The sequence below is a fragment of the Callospermophilus lateralis genome, chromosome 10, assembly GCF_048772815.1.
Source record: "Callospermophilus lateralis isolate mCalLat2 chromosome 10, mCalLat2.hap1, whole genome shotgun sequence".
Lineage (NCBI taxonomy): Eukaryota > Metazoa > Chordata > Mammalia > Rodentia > Sciuridae > Callospermophilus > Callospermophilus lateralis.
The window spans coordinates 71,209,459-71,230,246 of NC_135314.1; the positions used below are offsets into that span (position 1 = coordinate 71,209,459).

The 20,788-nt window shown below is 34.0% G+C and overlaps 1 pseudogene; it reads right to left on the reverse strand.

The window, feature by feature from the left end:
• Positions 1-15,243: 15,243 nt before the first annotated feature.
• Positions 15,244-20,788, reverse strand: part of LOC143407863 (serine/threonine-protein kinase PAK 2-like) — a 28,024-nt pseudogene continuing 22,479 nt past the window's right edge.

The following is a 20,788-nucleotide window of genomic DNA, read 5'->3' on the forward strand; positions in this document are numbered from 1 at the left end:
ACACTCACCAAAGAGCCAACATGTTGTGATTGCAAAGCATGGAAACTCAGAAGGATGAGTTTAGATGTGTTCAGCATCATTTCCCAGAAGTCTCTGGTCTGTACTGGGGTTTGAAACTGTGATGGTTTGGATATGAGGTGTCCTCCAAAAGCTCATGTGTGAGATTCGAGAAAAAAAGGTTTAGTGGACAAGTGATGAGGTTATGAAAGCCTTAACCCAATCCTTGAATTAGTCCCCTATGAGATTAACTGAGTGGTAACTAAGGGCCAGTAGTCTGTGGCTTGAGAAGGTGGGTCACTGGGGGCATAACTTTGGGGGTATATATTTTGTATCTGGCTAGTGGAGTCTCTCTCTCTCTCTCTCTCTCTCTCTCTCTCTCTCTCTCTCTGTCTGCTTTCTGATCATTAAGTGAGCTGCTTCCCTCACCCCATACGCTCTTCTACCATGATGTTTTGCCTCACTTGAGCCCTGGGGAATGGATCCAGCTGTACCTGGACCATGAGCCCCCAAATAAACTTTTCCTTCTCTAAAATTGTTCTGGTCAGTTTTTTAGTCATAGCAGGGGAAAAAAAAAAAACTGACTAAGACAGTCACATTATTGAAGGGCTTAAGGAGGCTGGTTACAAGGCCATAGGAAATGACAAATGAAGATGCAACCATGGAACACACTGTAAAATGGACAAGTGGTAAAAATGTGCTGAAATGTCAGAGATAAAGGACAGCTAGGAAATGGTAGTAAGGGTGGATGGCAGAAATAAAAATTGGTTAGTATTTAATATTTCCCAAATATTTTATCTAAGATAAAATCAGTCTGATCTCTAGAAACTCAAAAGTACCTGCCTATTTTTACTTAGTATTAATGAAAGAAAATATTCACCAAGATCATAAATATACTGCCGAGAAAACATTACTAAGTTGATTTATCTGATAACATGATACTGAGAAGTAGATGACCTTCATAGGAACTATGACCATTCTAGTCCTCTTATAAGGTTTCAAAGTTTCAAATTAATCAAAATGTTCACTCCAGCGTAGTTAGTATAAGTTTGTGCAATTCCATGTCTGCAATAAGAAATTCAGACGACCTTTGAATATCAAAAATTTTCAGACTTTAGTCTAACAGAATGTAACCGAGTTATAGCCAGGATTTGCACAATTGTCCTACATTTCTTATCTCTGTGCTTCCCAAATAGTCATCTCCCAAAACATTATTTCCCTGAAATCTTTTATGAGTGTATATGTGAATATATCCTATAACCATTACAATTTTATTTTTTTATGTTAAACAAATATCTTTACAAATAACTTCAAATGATTTTCTACTATTGAATAAATTTGAGTAGGGTTTTTGTCACGAATTTAGCCATTAAAAAAATGTTTTTAACTACTAATCAGCTGGGAGAACTGGATGATACCTTCTTCCCTCAAACAATAAAAGGTTGTTAATTTCCACTCTTATAATTTTTAGTACTGGTAAAAATGGAAAAAGGAAAGTATCTAGCACTTACTAATGGGTACATATCAGATTATTTACTTTTGGTAAATCAATCATAAGGCAGGGGCTGGAGTTAAGCACATTTTAATTTTTAGGCTCTTGCCTGATCTATGGCATGTCTGCTGGCTAAGAGGCAGTAATGAAGGCTATTTAGCCCACATTGCTTCAGGAAATAGGCTTAGCACTCCATAAATCCTGTGCTTTACCTTATTTGTACCATTCACACATGCAACCTTTATTCTGTTCACCTACTTGGAGTCTAATTTAATTTAATGAAGAGTGTGCATTACTCATCCAACCATATCGTGGACTTGATTCAACTATAACTATTGTAAGCTAATTGTGTTGTGTTGGATTTAAAACTGATAATGATGTGCAGTGACAGGTTTAACAAATCTTTGATTACCACATTCAATTACTTTTGCTGCATCCCACTTATCAGCAAGCCAAACACTTAATTCATTTAAGGTTTTGACAAAGAATATGGGATGAGATGATTCATTAAGGAGACTCCCAGGATGGGTCTTGCACTCTGGGTGTTATTAAACAACTCCCTCTATGTTGCTGTTCAGGTTGATTTTTGAATCTAGCTGTGTTGTAGAAAATGTGCTTGTTTATTACATGGTCCTATCTGGAAATAGAATATTCAACATGCTGAGATTGTATTCATATTTGTGTCAGCAAATTAAGTTTTGTGGGTTATGAATTCATAAGTAAAAATGTACTTATTTTCAAAGGTTAGCAATGAGTCATTTATTTTTTATGCTAAAATAAAGTTAATTAAATTAATTTAAAAAGACCAATGATTTAAAAAAGAAAGATCACCTTATTTCAATGCTATTTCCATAAGTTTGTACAGTCTTAGAAAAATTAACTATTTTCTTTCTTTGAGCCAATGGAAAAAAATAATATTAAGTAAAAGATCAATGTAACAGGTGTCCATGGATAAAGACAAACTTCTCTTGTTCCTATAAACTAAATGCCAATGAGAATCTGGAAAAAAGACTCTTAAGCTAGGGGAAGGAAAAAAAAACCCTAAACCACCAAAAAACAGTGGCTGGTGACAGTTTCTTTGGTATGAGTTAGCATGCAGAACAAAAATAGGCTCATTGCCCTTTATAAAATAAGATATAAATATGTATGAATTGTTGTGTGTTGTTATTAAGAAGAAGGTATTTTAGTAACTCTTATATTTATTATTGCAGTCAATGTGATTTTATGTTACTTTGTGCTTGAAGGATTCACCTCTCAGGCTTCATCTGGGGTACCATGTTCACTGTTGGATGTATATTCTTGTCATCACAATGAAAAAAAGCAATGCAAAATAGTTCTAGAAATTTCTTTGTATACATATTTGCTAAAAGGAAATTTTAAAATTAACCTTACACATATGGGACCACAATATAATGATTTATAAGATGCTAGAAAGTATTGATATATCTTAGCGGAACATGTGTCATAGCATGATTTCTATCATGATTAGTGATAATTAACTAGTTGATATACTGGTTTGTTCTAAACTCATCCTCCTACAACGATCGGCCCGCAGTCTCAACCAGATATTGAAGTTGTTCATAAACAAGATCAGTGCATTTGTGTTCTCCCAGGAAGGGTGTGATTTAAAAGTAATGTTTTGCTCTAGAGATTGTGCTTTAATTTGAATTTAAGACCTTGTTCTTATCCAGATTTTTTGATGCTGGATGAATGGTTGCTGTTGTGACTGTAGTGGATGCTATATGACTGTCCCAATGTCTTCATCCCAGGGATGATTGAACCTATTGATATTTAATAGTTCACATGTCCTCATTTTGACCAAGTGAAATTGGGGAACAAAATGTACTCATGCCTGAGGGTGAGCCCATTCTATGGTTCAATTCCTACTCTATAACTCCCTATTTAACCCCATTTAACCAGGTTGAAACTTGCCTCCATGATCGATCACATCTATTTAGCTTTTTTTCCACTACTAAATACATATGTTATATATATATAATATAAGCCAAGGCTTCTTCAATATTCTTCCACTCAAAAAGCTGATTTTTAAACATTTATCAGTATACCAGTGAGAATTGATCAGATAATTTAACATCTTTGATCCTCAGTTTCCTCAACTTTAAACAAAGGAAAACAAAATAAATTCTCTCTCTCTCTCATATGTATGTATATATATATACACATACATATGAGATATATGTATATATATATTCCCCTTCTCCTGAGAGTATATTTCTAATAAACCAATAAACTGCTTTCCCAAGAATGCCCATTTTACCCATTTTATGCTCTGCTTTTTGGGAACCCAACCTGGGAGATGCCGGATAAAATGCTCAGTTTAAGGATTAATCATTCATATAGACTTCAAGATGGTCTATGAATACTGGTGAGTTTTACATTTGACAGTAGTAATGAGCAGAGTATTTTAAACATCATTTTCTATAGCCTCTGTAAACCCATATTCTATAAAGGATACTAAAATATTTCATTCATTAAAGCATAGAAATGCGTCCAAACTGTTTTGTGAAGTTTTATATTTAAAATGATGATTTGAGGAAATTTCTTATGTAATAAAACCTACCTTTTGACTAAAAGAGGATGCAGTCAATAGTGAAAAAGCAGTTAGAGGTCAGAGAGCTTGAAATTTAGTTCTATCCTGTGTTTTCCTCAATGTGAATTTTTGACATGTCATATAACTTCTTTATGGTTTACATATATCACCAGAAATGAAATTAGTAATCAATAGGTAAAATTCCTTCAGTTATGATATACTATGCACTGGCTATTAGTTAAATATTCACTCATTTGCTTATTTTGACAATCCTTATATATGTAATTATCTTCATCATGAAGGTAGCACAACTGAGAATTGAACTTTAAATACTCACTTCAGTATCCCAAGTCCTCTATGACAAAAAGTTGGAATTCAGACCTCGATTGATGTTTTTTCATTTGTTTGCTTGCTTGCTCTTTATTCTTTAGCATAGGCCTTTCCCCGTTATTAACGCCTTACCTCTCTAGACTTTCTGAGTGTCCCAAGAGGGTAAATACTCCTAAAGAGGTATTGCAGTTAGTGTTGGTTAAACTAGGAGAACAGATGGGAGCAATAATTAGCTTTCACTATCCCTTTTTTTCTACCATATTTTTTGTTTCTCTACTGAAAGAATGATATTTTACTCAAATTATATAGGTTTTTCAACATTTTCATTAGTATTTTGTTGCTGCTGTTACAAATGACCACAGAGAGAGTGCCTAAGGCCACACAAGTTTATTGTCCCACAGTTTTGCAGGAGAGAAGTCTGACACAGGGGTTATTTAGGATAATGTCAGAGGGTCAGCAGAGCTGGGATTTTCTCTGGATCATCTGCAAAAGAATGTTTCCTCACCTTGTGCAGTTTAAAGGAGCCATACAGACTCCTTGGCTGGAGGCTCCCTTCCTCCATCTCAGAACCAACAATATTATTCCTCTCAAACCCATCATCGCATCTCTTTCTATGGGCACAGGGAAAGATTCTTTATTTTTAAGGACCTTTGTGACCAATCTAAGTTTATGTATGGTGGTAACAAACAGAATGGTCTCTCACCCTTCCCCAGACAGAGTTCCTTAAGGAAGCAAAGTTCACAGGAAGACAAGGAAAACATTGTGTGGCAGAATATTTGAGTCAATAGTACTGCCCAAGCCTCTATCACTAAGTCCCCTCAGTAATTGGAATCTCACAGCTATGCAAGCTTAATTTTATACATATATCACTTTTCTTGATTTCATGTTTGTCTCATTCTTTTGCTGCACAAAACCTCTGAAACCTTCCAAGTTTTTCTCAGCCTAAGCCTGGTGTGATCAGGTTCTATTGTTAAGAACTAGCTCATTTGCAGGAGATTTTTCCCTCTTTAAAAATCATTACCATGGAATAAAGACCCTGCCACTGAGTTCAGGTGAGAAGGTAAATGTGCAGCTTGCTGCTATTGAGGGTGGAGTTCTATTTGGTGACATTCTACTTTAGTTTATAGGAGCAAAAATATATTAAAAAAATTTTTTTGCAGGTGTTCTCTCTCCTCATTTGCTGTATTATTTTTTTTACAAGCCCGTTTTGACCCAGATATACCTCCCTAAACTTCTTATTTTAACTAATTTAACTCTTAGCTATTTGATTCTTTTTCCTTATTTAGTTCAAAAAACTCATCCAATCAATTCTACAATTTACCTTTTCCTGCAGGAATTTCTGAAATGATTTTCTTGACCTAAGTATTTTTCCATAAAAGGCACTAATTGTGATACACATCATGTACTTACCACAAATAAAAGGGCTCCATTTGATACATTTAAAAAATTTTCTCCAAAACATTACTATAGAGTTTTCTCCAGTTATACGTTAATTTAGCATAAATTAACCATTCTTTCTTAGTAGGTCTAATTTTCATAAAGATGCCAATCTGATGCCAATCAGCAAGTGAGTCTTCAAGGAATAATGATATTTATTGGGGAATAGCAGAGCATTTCAAAGTAAATAGCATAACACTACAATGGGAATATGTCTGGCATGGTAATCTATGGGCACATTCAAAGGGTTGAGGTAAGGGGAAGTGTTTAAAGACAAAGAGGAGAATCATCTCAGGTATTTTCTAACAATAATCTTTGGTCACAATGATTAATAATGAGTGACATCAGTTAAGACTCATAGACAGTTGCTTGTGGAAGCACTTTCTATATGAGGCTGCTACGGGTTCCATAGGTTTTGTGTGATCCTGGTTCTGGTGGAGTCTTTTTCTTTCTTTCTTTTTTTCTTTTTTTGGTACTGAGGATTAAACCCAGGGGCATTTAACATCTGAGCAACATCCCCAGCCCTTTTTTATAATTTATATAAAGAGAGATAGGGTTTCTCTGGGTTGTTTTTGCCTTCACTAAATTTCAGAGGCTGGCTTTGAACTCCTGATCCTCCTGCCTCAGCCTCCTGAGCCACTAGGATTATGGGCCTGCACCACAGCACCCCAGCTGGTGGAATCTTTTGTGATAGTTACTATCAGGCAATTATGCAGAGAAACCCTTCCTTCATCACCTCCAGCTTTCTTGTTATTTACTTTTTATGGGGTTCACATAAGCAAATCCATTTTTATTTTGAAGCTTTCACATTCCTTTCCCAAAGGTAATTCCCCAACATTTTTTTTCATGTTTTACTTTCATTTTGAAAATAGCATTAATTTTTTGCAAGCCCATTTGTATATGTGTATACATGTGAGACAAAATTATTTTGTAGGTAATAATTTCCTTTGGCAATCTAGAAGAGTTCATAATCATTTTATTTAACTCTCTGGAGAAAAAAAAATCTCAGTTTTCAGAGAACCTTCTGAAGCTTAGTTCATTACTATATCAGAAACAATGTCTTCTAAGCCTGTATTCGGATATTTAGAAATTTTGTGGCTTCTTTTTAGTGTTATTTTTTTTTTCTAAAAGGAAGTGCTGAATCCTCAAGAAATTAAAATATTGTGAAGATGATGGCAATTGTCAGATGTAATCAGGGTCTATTATCAGCTACCTTTAAGTTAATAAAATTATTTGAGGAGGTGAGAGCTCTTCATCAATAATTTCAAAGAGATGAAGAGGGCAGGGAGAGAGAAGCAGCATTAGATGCATTACTGTTGGCTTTCACGAAACAAACCATCATGTCACAGAAGGGCCATGTGTCAGGGAATGGGTGGGTGACTTTCAGTGTTCCACCTGCAAGGCCCTGGGGTCTGCAACAAGTTGTGAACTGGGAATAGGACCTGAGCTCCAGATATGACTGAAGCCCTGGCTAACACCTTGATTCTCCGAAGATCTGAGCAAAAAACACATCTAATTTATACCCAGACTAATGACTCATAGAACTGGTGATAAAATAAAATTTTGTTCTTTTAAGCCACCAAGATTGTGGTGAGTTTTTACATGGCAATTACATTCTCATATGGTTGCTAACATTTATATAGCTCCTTGTATGTACTAAGCTCCATGCTGTGGATGATACACCACCCTATGAAGCAGAATCTATTATTTTTAAAATTTTAAAGATGAGAAAATTAAACCTTACAGAAGTTCAAACACTTGGTGCAAGTCACAGAACTGGTTGATAGAAGAATTAGGATTTGAACTTGTACTTTAATCACTTTATACTAGACTACGTACTTCAATGCAAAACATTCCACAGAATAATGCAAGTCAGTTTTGTTCTGATTACCACTTGCTCAGATACTGTCTTTTTCTTGTGCATACCCACCAAAATGTGACAAAATACTAAAGAAAAAACAGTCTTAGATGAAATCCATTTTTTCCTGATGATTTTTCAAAAATACCTTTGTACAAATGCTTCAACAATTATAGGAGAAAGCCTTCTGAAAATAAATCCTGCTTAAAAAGTTATTTAATTGCTATTTTACCTAGAAGAAGAATAATCTATTTCCATCTATCAGGTAGTAATGAGAAGTCATTATCTTGCACTCTTCTTTAATTAACATCAATCCTGATTAGTCAGAATAAATTAGGCTCTTTGTCTTTTTCCTTAGTTGTGATTCTTCTGGTACAGGAGCCATTTAATTATGTGTTATCATGTGTTATCACTTACAAAAGATGTCAGTATAATTATATTACCATATTTCAAATTTTACTTTTAAACATTTTCACATTAAAATGTAAGCAGTTTTAAAAGTTCCCATTTTTGTCCTTAAAATGTGGGAAAGAATTAATGTTCTATGAAATAATTTCTACATATTGAAAATAGCTACAAGTTTTAAAAAGCTCAAGGATTTTAATAGCTATAATTTATCATAATATGCACTGAACAAAATAAACATATCAGAAGCACTAATTGTTACTACAAATAGGGGGTGTAATAGAAGTCACAAAATTATTCTGCTTAAAATATGGACTGAAATTTAGAATATTTAAATTGATATTTTGACATATCTATGTGGAAATGAATCATCATTTTTAAGACATTATTTTCCATTCTTTTGTAGGTTTTATACATATGCATTGAAATAGCTACTACTTGGTTTGCTATATTACCAAAATGATCCTCCTATATTTTGACAACTAAAAACTAAATGATATAAAATACACATTTACATTTATGGAATGAAATTTTGTATATAGGTCTTACTTTGTCCAAGTATTGATACTGAAGTGGAAATAATTGTTGGCTACCCCCAAGTGAGTTAGGATGAGAACATGTAAACAGCCAGCCTCTCCAAACCCATGGTTATTTCCTGGATTAGAGCTGAACAATGTATCAGGTTTGAACAAAAATTAAAACTTGCACTGTTATATGACCTTGTTTAAAGAGAAAACTTTTTTTCTCTAATCAGAGACTGAAAAATCCTTCTGGATCTGAGCTCCTGCAGCCTGGGGATTTCCAGACTGTAAGGCAGATGTCAGGGTAAAAACAAAGGGTGATTTGCCGCCTGGAACGACATTTACAAATTATGCTTCTTTGGATGGCTGCAGCTCTCTTTCTGTGCTTTATTTCTTTTAAATTCTCATTAGTCCAGCATCTTTCAGTGACATATTACCCCAAATCCACCACATCCATTTTTTTTTTTTCGGTAACTACAGAAATAGACCTGAAAATGTTTTCACTAAGAATTTTGGGGTAGTTGCTTTTTCTGTGGCATTTACTTGGTATTTTTAAGGTTAACTGATCATGTTTGAAACATAAACGAAAACAACAGAATAGTTTTCATCTTTCTTGAGCTAGCAATATTACAGATCATAGACTTTGCCCAGGAGAAACTATGTTCTTTATTTGCAACTAAAATGATTTTTATTGGAATTGTTTTCTCTGTTCCCATTATTTGATGTGGCTATCTGACAAAAAAAAAAAAAAAAAAAAAATTATTGTTTGGGCAAAGCCTTATTACAGATGACTGCTGCAATCTTAAATGTAGAGTCTCTGGTGCTCTAATTTTATAGAGATGAGTTAGAAATAAAATAAGAGATAGGAAGGGAAGAATACTGTCATGGATTTGCATTCCTTTATTGATTAATTCTTAATTCTTCTATTAATATAAAAGAGAAAAATACCAGCATTATTATAGAAATTTGATTATCAGGAATGAAGCAAACTGCATACTTAAAGACAAGTCTTACACACAGTACAAAGTTATTTTATCTTTGAAAAGCAATTCAGTAATAATTTCTGGAATTTAGAAATTCAGTTCTATTAAATGTAACCAAGATTTGTTGAACATATGCTTTGTATTTTGCATATAGGTGGTCAAAGTTCAAAGGGGCAAAAAGAGTAATGTCTGGCACACATAAAATTTAGAAATAGGAGATCCACAAGGAAATTTCAGTTGTCAAGGCAATAGTTTCCAGAAAAAATAAGATGCCTCTGTGGCTTCCACAATATTCAGTACATATTTGTTCATTTGAAAAAGTTATGTAAAAGAAAGGGGATACTTTCTTCTTAAGCTTTGTAACCCTAGCACTTAACACCTGAGGCATTAATTAATAATAATTTTTTACTAAATATGTTTTTTCCAAATAAGCAAATTTGGCTATTTTTCCTGAATTCCATTTTAATTTTGAGTATAACGTGTTATTTTTTAATACTTATTTTTCATCTTCCTAATATTACAAGGTATATTACAAAAAGGTCCAGGTGGCAGAAATTAGAAAACATGTGTTAATCTTAGAAGGAGAGACTGTTAATGAACAAATCTTTATGAGCTCATAAATCAGTACTATATAAAAGTATTGTCTGAATACCATCTGTATTGGAACAACTTGCATTGCTGGTCAAAACAAGATAGCCACATCCAATCTGGGAATATTGGATCAGATTATCTGGGGATAGGGCTCAGGAATCAATTAATTTTCAATAAGTGGTTTATAGATAATCAGCATCAACAATACCTGAGTGTTGCAAATACACAGCCTCAGGCCCTATTTCAGAGCTATTAATCAGAATCTGCATTTAAACAAGGTCCTTTAGAATTGTGAATCACAATACTGATGTATTAAGAACAGCATTTTTTTTTTTTACTTTTTACATTTCGTTTTTTTATTCATGTTTTATTGGTACATTGTAATTGTATGTAAAAGTGGCACTCATTGATATATTCATACATGTGGCATAATTTGGTCTTTTTCATTCCTTTCCCCCCCTCCCCTCTTCTCTTTCCTAGTTCCCTTCCCCTACTCGGCTGGTCTCTCTTCTATTTTCATGAAGTCCTTTTTCTTTCCTTTTTTTCTCACAGGCTTTCACATATAAAATACTATGTTAAATTTCAGACTGATTAACATGTCTAAGGATGTGTTTTCCAATTTCTATTATTAAGACACATTCCCAAACTGCTACTTTCTAAAACTAGGATGGGAGAGAGTATCTGTTTGTCATCCCTTCTCCCAGGGATGAACAATAGCAGTTCCTTTTCATCCTTCACCTCCAGGATAATGCTTACACAAAATAAGCACTTAGTTCATGTCACACAAATAACTGGAAACTACTTTCAGCTTGGGGGAGACACTCACTTTAAAAACGAAAGAAAAATGAATTTTTTTCAGTAGGTTAATGATGATCATTCTGATTTTTATCTTATTCTGCATTAATGTCTATAATGAGAAAGTAATAATGATTTTTGTGCACTGAATGATAAAATGGTTTAAAAATCACATTTGTAACCATGAAATTTTCCAGGCTCAGACAAAACAAGTTAGCTCTGACTGATTTCTAACCTCACTTAAGAGAACAAACTCACACTTACTCAGTTGTTGCTTTTCGGTGCCTCTTAATTCACAATCCTACAGACTCAAAGCCTTCATTCTAATGTCCTAGAAACCACAATATGTGTGAAGCAGAGCCCTGGTTGGTGAGCTGGCACAGGCTGGGAAAAGAGGGGAGCCAACAAAGCTCTGCTGTTCAAAGTTCTTTTCTCTTAATTTTGGCCTCAAGGCCATGTTCCAGAAAATTACAGCATATTTGAGTCCTGGAAAATTGGCTTGAGATGTATTATTTTGTAACTATGTCTTCCAATCAATCTTTCTTAGGGCTCTTATTTACATTGTACTGTATATTGCATTGTATACTATATATTATGTAAGTCACCCCTGATAAACTGTGTATCTAAAGAACAAATACAGCCAATTATCATTATTTGCAGGAATCACATTCTATACATTTACCACAAACACTTTATGAATAAATATTAAACCATTAACTCTTAGGAATAGATTCCTGTGAATCTTTGTTCACTTTTCCGTCAACTGATCAGTATATATATGACTTTTATTTTATGTGTCTTACCATTTACATACACATTTAAAAATGTATACTGTGGGCTTATTAACATTGGATTCACAGCTGATAGCATTAAAATTCATCCCTGAACAAAGGAGATGTAAGACAAAGTTTATCTAAGACAAGTACTTTTCCTGTAGATGACATAATATTATATCTCAAAGCTATAGAAAAAGAGAAATGAATCAACACCAAAAGCAGTAGAAGACAGGAAATAATTAAAATCAAATCTGGACTCAATTAAATTGAAACAATTCAAAAATTTGACAAAACAAAAAAGTTGGTTAATTGAAAACATAAATAAAATTGGTAATCTTCTGGCTACTCTAAGAGAGAGAAAATTCAAATTATTAAAATATGTGATAAAAAGAAACATCTCAATGGATACTACTGAAATATAGAAGATCATAAGAAACTATGTTGAAAATTTATACTCCAATAAAATTGAAAATCTTAAAGTGATTGACAAATTTGTAGAGATATATGGCCTATCAAAACTGAATCAGGATATACATGATTTAAACAGATCATTTTCAAGCAATGAATACAAGACACCATCAAAAACCTACCAATCAAGAAAAGCTCAGGAACAGATGTATTTTTTAGATGAGCTCTACAAGACCCTCAAAGAAGAATTAATACCAATACTCCTTAAATTATTCCATGAAATACAAAATGAGGAAACCCTTCAATACTCATTCTATGATGCTAATATCACCCTGATACCAAAACCAAAGACACATAAAGAAAATTTCAGATCAATATCCTGATGAGAATAGATATAAAAATTCTCAATAAAATCTTGGCAAATCAAATACAAAAATATATTGAAAAGATAGTGCATCACAATTATGTGGGGTTCAACCCAGGGATGCAAGTTCGGTTCAAAAAACAGAAATGCACAAATGTAATTTATCACATCATAGACTTTAAAACAAGGATTATATGATCACCTCAATAGATACAGAAAAAAGTATCTGACAAAATACAGCACCCCTTCATGTTTACAATACTAGAAAAATTGGAAATGTAGGAAACTACCTCAACATTGTAAAGGCTATCTATGTTAAACCCAAGGTCAACATTATTCTAAATGGAGAAAAATTGAAAGCATTCCCTCCAAGAACTGGAACAAGGTAAGGATATCCTCTTTCACTACTTCTATTCAACATTGTCCTTGAAAATTTAGCCAGAGCAATAAGACAGGAGGAAGAAATTAAAGTAATATGTACAGGAAAAGAACTCAAACTATCACTATTTGCCAATGACATGATTCTATATTTAGAAGATCAAAAAAATTTCACTAAAAAAATTCTAGAATAAATGAATTCAGCAAAGTAAGAGTACATCATATCAATACATATAAATCAAGCACATTTCTATAAATTAGTGATGAATCTAGTGAAAGATAGATTAGGAAAACTACCCCATTCAGAAGCCACAAAAAAGGGGAGGGATCAATCTAACAAAAGAGGTGAAATAACTCTACAATGTAAATTCCAGAATACTAAAGAAAAAAAATTGAAGAAGACCTGATTGAAAGACATACTCTGATCCTGGATAGGCACAATTAATATTGCCAAAATTGCCATTGTATCAAAAGCATTATAGAGATTTAATGTGACTCCTATTAAAATACCAATGACCATCTTCATATAACTAGAAAAAGCAATCATGAAATTCATTTGGAAAAATAAGAAACCCAGAATAGCCAAAGCAATTCTTGTCAAGAATTGAGTGAAGCAGGACGCATCAAAATATCAGACCTTACACTATACTGCAGAACCATAGTACCAAAACAGCATAGTATGGGCACCAAAAGGGACTTGTAGATAAATTGGGTGGAATAGAAGACATAGAGACAAACCTACACAAATACAGTTATTTCATAATAGAGAAAAGCAACCAAAACTTTTACAAGAGAAAAGATAGCCTATTCAACAAATGGTGCTGGAAAAATTGGAAATCCATATTAACAAAATGAAATTAAACCCCCGTCTCTCTCCCTGCACAAAACTCAAAGTGTATTAAATAATTAGGAACTAGAACACTGCATCTAATAGACAAAAAAGTAGGCCCAAATCTTCATCATGTCAGCTTAGGATCTGACTTCCTTAAAAAAAAAAAACTCCTGAAGCTTTTGAAGAAAAATCAAGGATCAATAAATATGATGGATTCAAACTAAAAATCTTCTTAGCAAAGGGAAAAATCACCAATGTGAAGAGAAAGGTTACAGAATGAGAGAAAAATCTTTGCCCTGCACACCTCAGATAGAGCATTAATCTCCAAGAAAGAATTCAAAAAATTTAATACCAAAAATCAAATTACCCAATCAATAAATGGGCTAAGAAACTAAACAGACACTTCACAGAAAAGGAAATCCAATTGATCAAAAAATATATGGAAAAAATGTTCATTTCTCTAGCAATTAAAGAAATGAAAATCCAAACTAAGGTTTCATCTCACTTCAGTCAGAATGGCAATTATCAAGAAGACAAGCAACAATAAATGTTGGTAAGAATGTAGGGGAAAAAAGACACTAATATATTGCTGATGGTAATGAAAATTGTTGCAGCCATTATGGAAAGCAGTATGGAGATTGCTAAGAAAACTTGGAATAGAATCACCATTTGACCTAGTTATTCCACTCCTTGGTCTATTCCCAAAGGACTTAAAATCAGCATACCACAGTGAGGGGCCACATCACTGTTTATATCAGCTCAACGCACAATAGTTTAAATATGGAACCAACGTATGTGTCCTTCAACAGATGAATGAATAAAGCAAATGTGGTTTATATACAGGATGAAATATTTCTCAGCCTTAAAGAGGAATAACATGATGGCATTTGTGGGTAAATGGATGGAGCTGGATAATATCATTCTAAGTGAAATAACTCAATCAGAAAAAAGGTCAAATATTGTCAATGATATGTGGACATTAATTCACAATAAAGAGGAGGGGTGGAAGAATAAAGTTACTTTAAATTAGGCAGAGGGAAGTGATGGGAGGGGAGTATGAGGTAGGAAGAATAGTAGAAAGTATAGTAGTAGAAAGAATGAATTGGACATCATTATTCTATGTGCATGTATGACTAAATGATTCCATAACATGTACAACCAGAAAAATATTTTTTTAAATTTATGTATGCTGTTTCAAAGTGCATTCTACTGTCATATATAACTAATTAGAACAAATAAAACAGAAAAAAAGAATGGTTTCTGCCAGGGGGTGGAGGAGAAGAAATAAGAGTTATTACTTAATGGTGGCAGAGTTTCTGTATGGAGCAACAAAATTGTTCTGGAAACAGAAGGTTATACAATCTTGTGAGTGTAATTAATGCCATTGAGCTGTCTACTTAACATGGCTAAAATGGCAAATTTTATGTTACACAACTTTTGAAACAACAAACACTTTATTACATTTCATTTTTTTTTCAGAAAATGGAAGAAAACTATGAAACCACGTCAATGAAGTCAACGGTTTCTATTCATACTTCTTTAGCTCCAGAATATGTGGTATGAAACTAGATAATGGTTTTGCCAGTTTCAGAAATGGGTGCTACCAAAAAGAGGGAACATAGAAGTGCATAATTTAGAAGCAAAACATTTTTTTCAACTAAGCTCTGAAGACTACTTAAGAATACAATTTCTTAAACAACACATACTTTAATATCTGCACAAACTCTTCATAATCAGTATGTAACTTTCATAGTTGAAAACAGAGTTGTTTTTGTTTTAGTTTTTCTACTTTCTAAATATCTACAGTTAAGCAGTCCATAAATATACTCATGCCAGCATTCAATGAATACAATATTCAATAATATACAAGAATGTATTATAATGATATTAAATTTTTATTTTTGACAGATGAAACTCTAAAATGTAGCAGCTGCCTTACTGGTAGTGACCAATGAATAGTGAAATGTTTCATATGAAAATTTTCTCTTGGTTATTCAAACAGAGTCAACCTTTTTCAATAATGGCATCATTTCCAAATTTACCTGTATCAATTCCTTGGCTGAACCCCTTTACTCAACATCCACTTCCAAACATTGATTTAAGAAATCTTGAAATACTGGGGAAAGTTTCTCTGGATTTGGAAGTTCTGGAGTTCCATTTGTTGTAATCAGGTATAAGGCCTAAAAATTGAATAACATCTGTGACCTTTTTTTTGTTGTTGTTGTTACCAAGGATTGAACTCAGGGTTGCTTTACCAGTGAGCTACATCCCTAAAGCTTCTTTTTTTTTTTTTTTTTTTTTTATTTTTGAGACTAGATCTCCACAAATTGTTGAGGCTGTCCTCAAATTTGTTATGTTTCTTTTTTAGCCTCCTGAGTCACTGGGATTATAAGTGTGCAACAATTTGGTACAATATTTTTGACATTCTTAAGGTATCTCAGCAAAGTTATAATGTACTTTATTGCTTTATCAAGTTTATAGAACTCTTTGTGTGTGTGTGTGTGTGTGTATGTGTGTGTGTGTGGTGGTGGTGGGATCAAACCCAGAGCCTTGTGCATGCTGGGAAAGCACTCTTGCACTGAAAAACATCTCTATCCCCTATTAATACTTCAAAGGCATTCACATAAATACTAAAGTGAGTAAAGTGAGGTTTTCATTATCTCTACCTGTTTGGATTTTGAATCCTCCTTCCTTTCCTTCTTTTATTTTTCTTCTCTCTCTCTCTCTCTCTCTCTCTCTCTCTCTCTCTCTCTCTATCTATCTCTCTCTCTCTCTCTCTTTTATTTTTGAGGAGTTGTGCTGTAGGAATTGAACCCAGGCATATGCTAGGCAAGTAAGTGCTCTACCACTGAGCTATACCCCCTGCCCTCTTTTCATTTTATTTTGAGACAGTATCTCTAAGTTGCCCAGGTAGGCCTCAAACTTGGGATTTTTCTGCCTTAGTCTCTCAAAATCTGAGAGTTCAGTTGTGTGCCACGAGGCCTGGCAGCTTCATCTTTTCTGTGTCGAAGTGTAACAACAATATATTGCTTAAAGAAAACAAAATCAACAAAAAAAACCCCACCTGAGTGACATATAAGTACAAAGAAAAATTATGACAATTCTAGTATTAATGTGTATAATCCTGTTAAACATTCACAAGCTTTTTAAAAGTCATATCTCAAAACAATTGGATTTACTATAACTCTTTTCCTTAACTGGCTATATGTTAGCTTCATAATTCCTACGAATTATTCTAAATTAAATAGTACCTTATAATGTGGAAGTTTTCATAATTTAACAAATACCCTTAGAAAATCTTATATTCTTTAAGTTTTTGATTATTAAATTTAAGTCTGTAGAAATTAAATTATTTCTAATTAATGACTTTTTAGTAGAAGTTTTAGGTTTTGAAATTAAGCAGACAATAGAGGCCATCACCAAGTTGCCTTCTGAGACAGGAGGAACTAATGGATCTTGCTGACATTCTTTAAACTGAAAAGACAACTATATAGCCTTGCAAATGCATTTTCCAAATTCACACCTAATCTCAAAATGTGGATCTTAAAATATCCCATATTAGTCCCTTATTTTCTAATTATTGATATTTTGCATTATAGAACAGTGTACTTATTATAAATGATATGTGTGTGTGTGTGTATACACATACTACCAAAATGTGTGTGTGTGTGTGTGTGTGTGTGTATTTATTTTTTGTGGTCCTGGAGCTTGAGCCTTGGGGACTTGTGCATGCTAGGCAAGCACTCTACCACAAATAAAAAATATGGATATGCTTCTATTAATCTAAATGATATATATGTGTGTGTGTATGTATGTGTGTGTGTATGCATGTGTGTGTGTGTGTATGTGTGTGTATGTGGTTAAAACATGTATATATATAAAACAATAAAATGTGAATAAAGATACTATAAAAACTGTGTATAAGTTTTTTTGGACATGTTTCAATGCATTTTGATAAATTCCTAAAAACACATTGCTGGGTTATGTGGTAAGGTTATGTTTAGTTTTGTGGGAAATTAAAAAAATGTCTTCAGGGTTGGAGCATCCCACTAGCAATGAATGTGTGTTCCTGTTGCTCCACATCCTCATTCAATATTTCATATTGTCAGATTTTTTTGAACTTAAATATTCTAATAGGTGTGCAGTGGTATCTCATTGTTATGTTGACTCTCCCTAACTACATATATATTTAGCTCTTTTTGTATACTTGTTTGCCACCTGTGTATCTTCTTTGGTGAGTTATTTATTTAGATCTTTTGCCCTTTATTTTATTTATTCCCCCCTCACTCCTTCAGATCATAGCTCTTTGCACTGTCATCCCTACCATTACTCCTCTCATAATTCGTGGCTATTTTAATAGCTACACAGATGCATGCTATGGTTCCTTGTCTTCTTCTCTGATGTGCTTACGCACTTGCCTTTCTCAACATATACACCATGTCCTTCCCTCTGCCAGGACAGCCACCAGCAACTGCAACTCTTAAGTTGTTGTTGCGCTCTACCTCCTATCATTTGTACTCCTAGCACTACAAAGTCATTAATCCTATGACTCCACTGGGACGGAAAATCCCATGGGTCTTTTAGTGTCCATCTTTCCTTTCACATGTCACTTCCATGTCCCTTTCCCACTCTCTTTACAGCATTTATCCAGCTAACTGTGGTTAAAACTGTATTCCTTCCTGTATCCATGCAGCTGAATGTAGTGGGATAAACCCCACTCATCTACAACGACTGGCACCACTACAGATTGAGATCCACTAACCTCATATGGGCTCTTAGTGCTTTCAGCAGCATACGCGATTTCCCTATTTTATTTACTCTCCTGCTATCCTTTCCTGTTCTAAGACATATATATTTAGTTGTCATGTCTCTAAGATGACTCTTGGCTATGACAGTTTCTCAGACTTTCCTTGTTTTTGATGACTCTAAAAAGTTTTGAGGAGTACTGGTCAGGTAAGATATCATACTTTGTAGGATTACTCCTTTACTGAATTTTTTTAAAAGGATATATCAAAATAATGGGTTTTTGGGAGAAGGTCACAAATTTTTCTTTCTTTTTCTTCTTTGCAGTACTGGGGATTGAACCCAGAATTGCTCTACCACAAAGTTACAGCTCTAGCTCTTTTTATTTTCAATTTTGTGATAGGGTCTTACTATGTTGCTGAGGCTGGACTCCAACCTGTGACCCCCCCTTGACTCAGACCCTCAAATAGCTGGGCCACCATGCCTGGCAACAGTACTATTTTCATTACATCATATTAAAGGTACCTATTAGCCACATGGTTTATGACTGCTGATGTTAACCTAATCACCTGGCCAAGGGCTTGTTAACTTTGCCTACTGTGAAGTTCCTCTTCCCTTCCCATACTTCTCTGGAAGTCACTGTGCAGTCCATACTTGAGTTATACTCTACTTCCTGCAGGTGGAGTAGACACATAAACTTTTAGAATTCTTCTGCATAGGTGATTGATCTGTCTCTTCTCTCACATTTATTTATTCAATCATTTATGTCAGCATAAATTCATAAATATTTATTTTAAATTTCAAGTTTTAATTACTAACTACTTTATTTTGTTGTTCCAATTGTCCCAGCTTTGGTTATTGGGAGCTCTTTCAGTTGCCCCTTATAATATATCTCCTTCAATGTGGCCTTTAATAAAATTAATGTTTATTTTTAATTGACTAATAGTCATTGTATGTATGTATGGGGTACAGTATGATGTTTTGATATTTGTATACATTGCTCTATGCCTTTTACTTAATTATTTTTTCTGGTTCTAAGATTGAACTGGAGCCTTATACACACTAACACACAAATACTCTACCACTACTATATTTCCAGTCCAGCACTTTTTTCTTTTCTTCTTCTTCTTCTCTTTTTTTTTTTCTTTTGTGGTTCTGGGGATTTAACCCAGGGCCTTATGCCTGTGAGGCAAGCACTCTACCAACTCTGCTACATCCCTACCCCACCCACCCACCCTTTTTTTTTTTAATGATTCCTTACTTATTAGGTACACATCTGTCTTGTATTATTTCATGTTTGCATTTTTTAATTAACGTGTTCTACCATCAAGTGACACAACATGCAACATAGGACAAATTTCTGAGGGTTCTTCCCCTTAGCCCTGAGTCTTTTATTGTCATTTTACATATGCATATCTCCTGCCTCTACTGTTATTATTTTTTACCCAAATAGTTACAAGTACTTTCAACTGTAATGTTTTTGAGAAAGCTGTTATTTAGCTTTTGAAAGATAGATTTCTGGGTTGATTTTTTTCTTTTAGAACTTCATTATATATTACTAAAACGCTTGAAATGATCTCACAGCTCACTGATTTTATTTAGTTTATTTCACTCCTATCTTTATGTTTCACTGTGGCTAGTCTCTATTTCTATAATAATCTACTATTAACCCAATCTCAGATGTTAGTTTCCATAATGTGTTCATCAGTTTTTTGTCACTATGACCAAAATACCTGACAAGAAAACCTTAGAGGAACATGCATTTTGCTAATCCATGGTGCACTGACTGGAATACTCTAGGCTCAAGGTGAAGACAACGTCATGGCAGAAGAGCATGATGGAGGAGTGCTGCTCTGCTCAAGGTGGCCAGAAAGCACATAGAGGAAGAAAGGGATACGAGGAAAACAAATGCTTCGAGGGCAGCTTATATTGACCCATCTCCTCCAGCAGCACTCCTACAGTTTCCACCTAGTCCATTCAAACTAGGATAGACTGATTGGGTTACAGCTGTCACAATCCTATCATTTCACTTACAAATATTCCTGCATTAACACAGGAGCTTTTCAGGGACACTTCATATCCAAACCACAACACATGACTAAGTTCAATTTGGGTCTTTTAAAGATATATTTGACTTTTTAATACTTTTTAATGTTTATACAACTATAAACATTATTTTAATGTCTTTCTTGGCCTGGAGGTGCTTTGCACAAAACTAGTGGTCTTCCCTTGTTTCAGACCCATGGGCCTCAGACAGGTCAGTCAAGATTATCACAAATCTTGTCTGCCTTCAGCTTCTGGGTATGTTCCATGAGAATCTGCTTTGT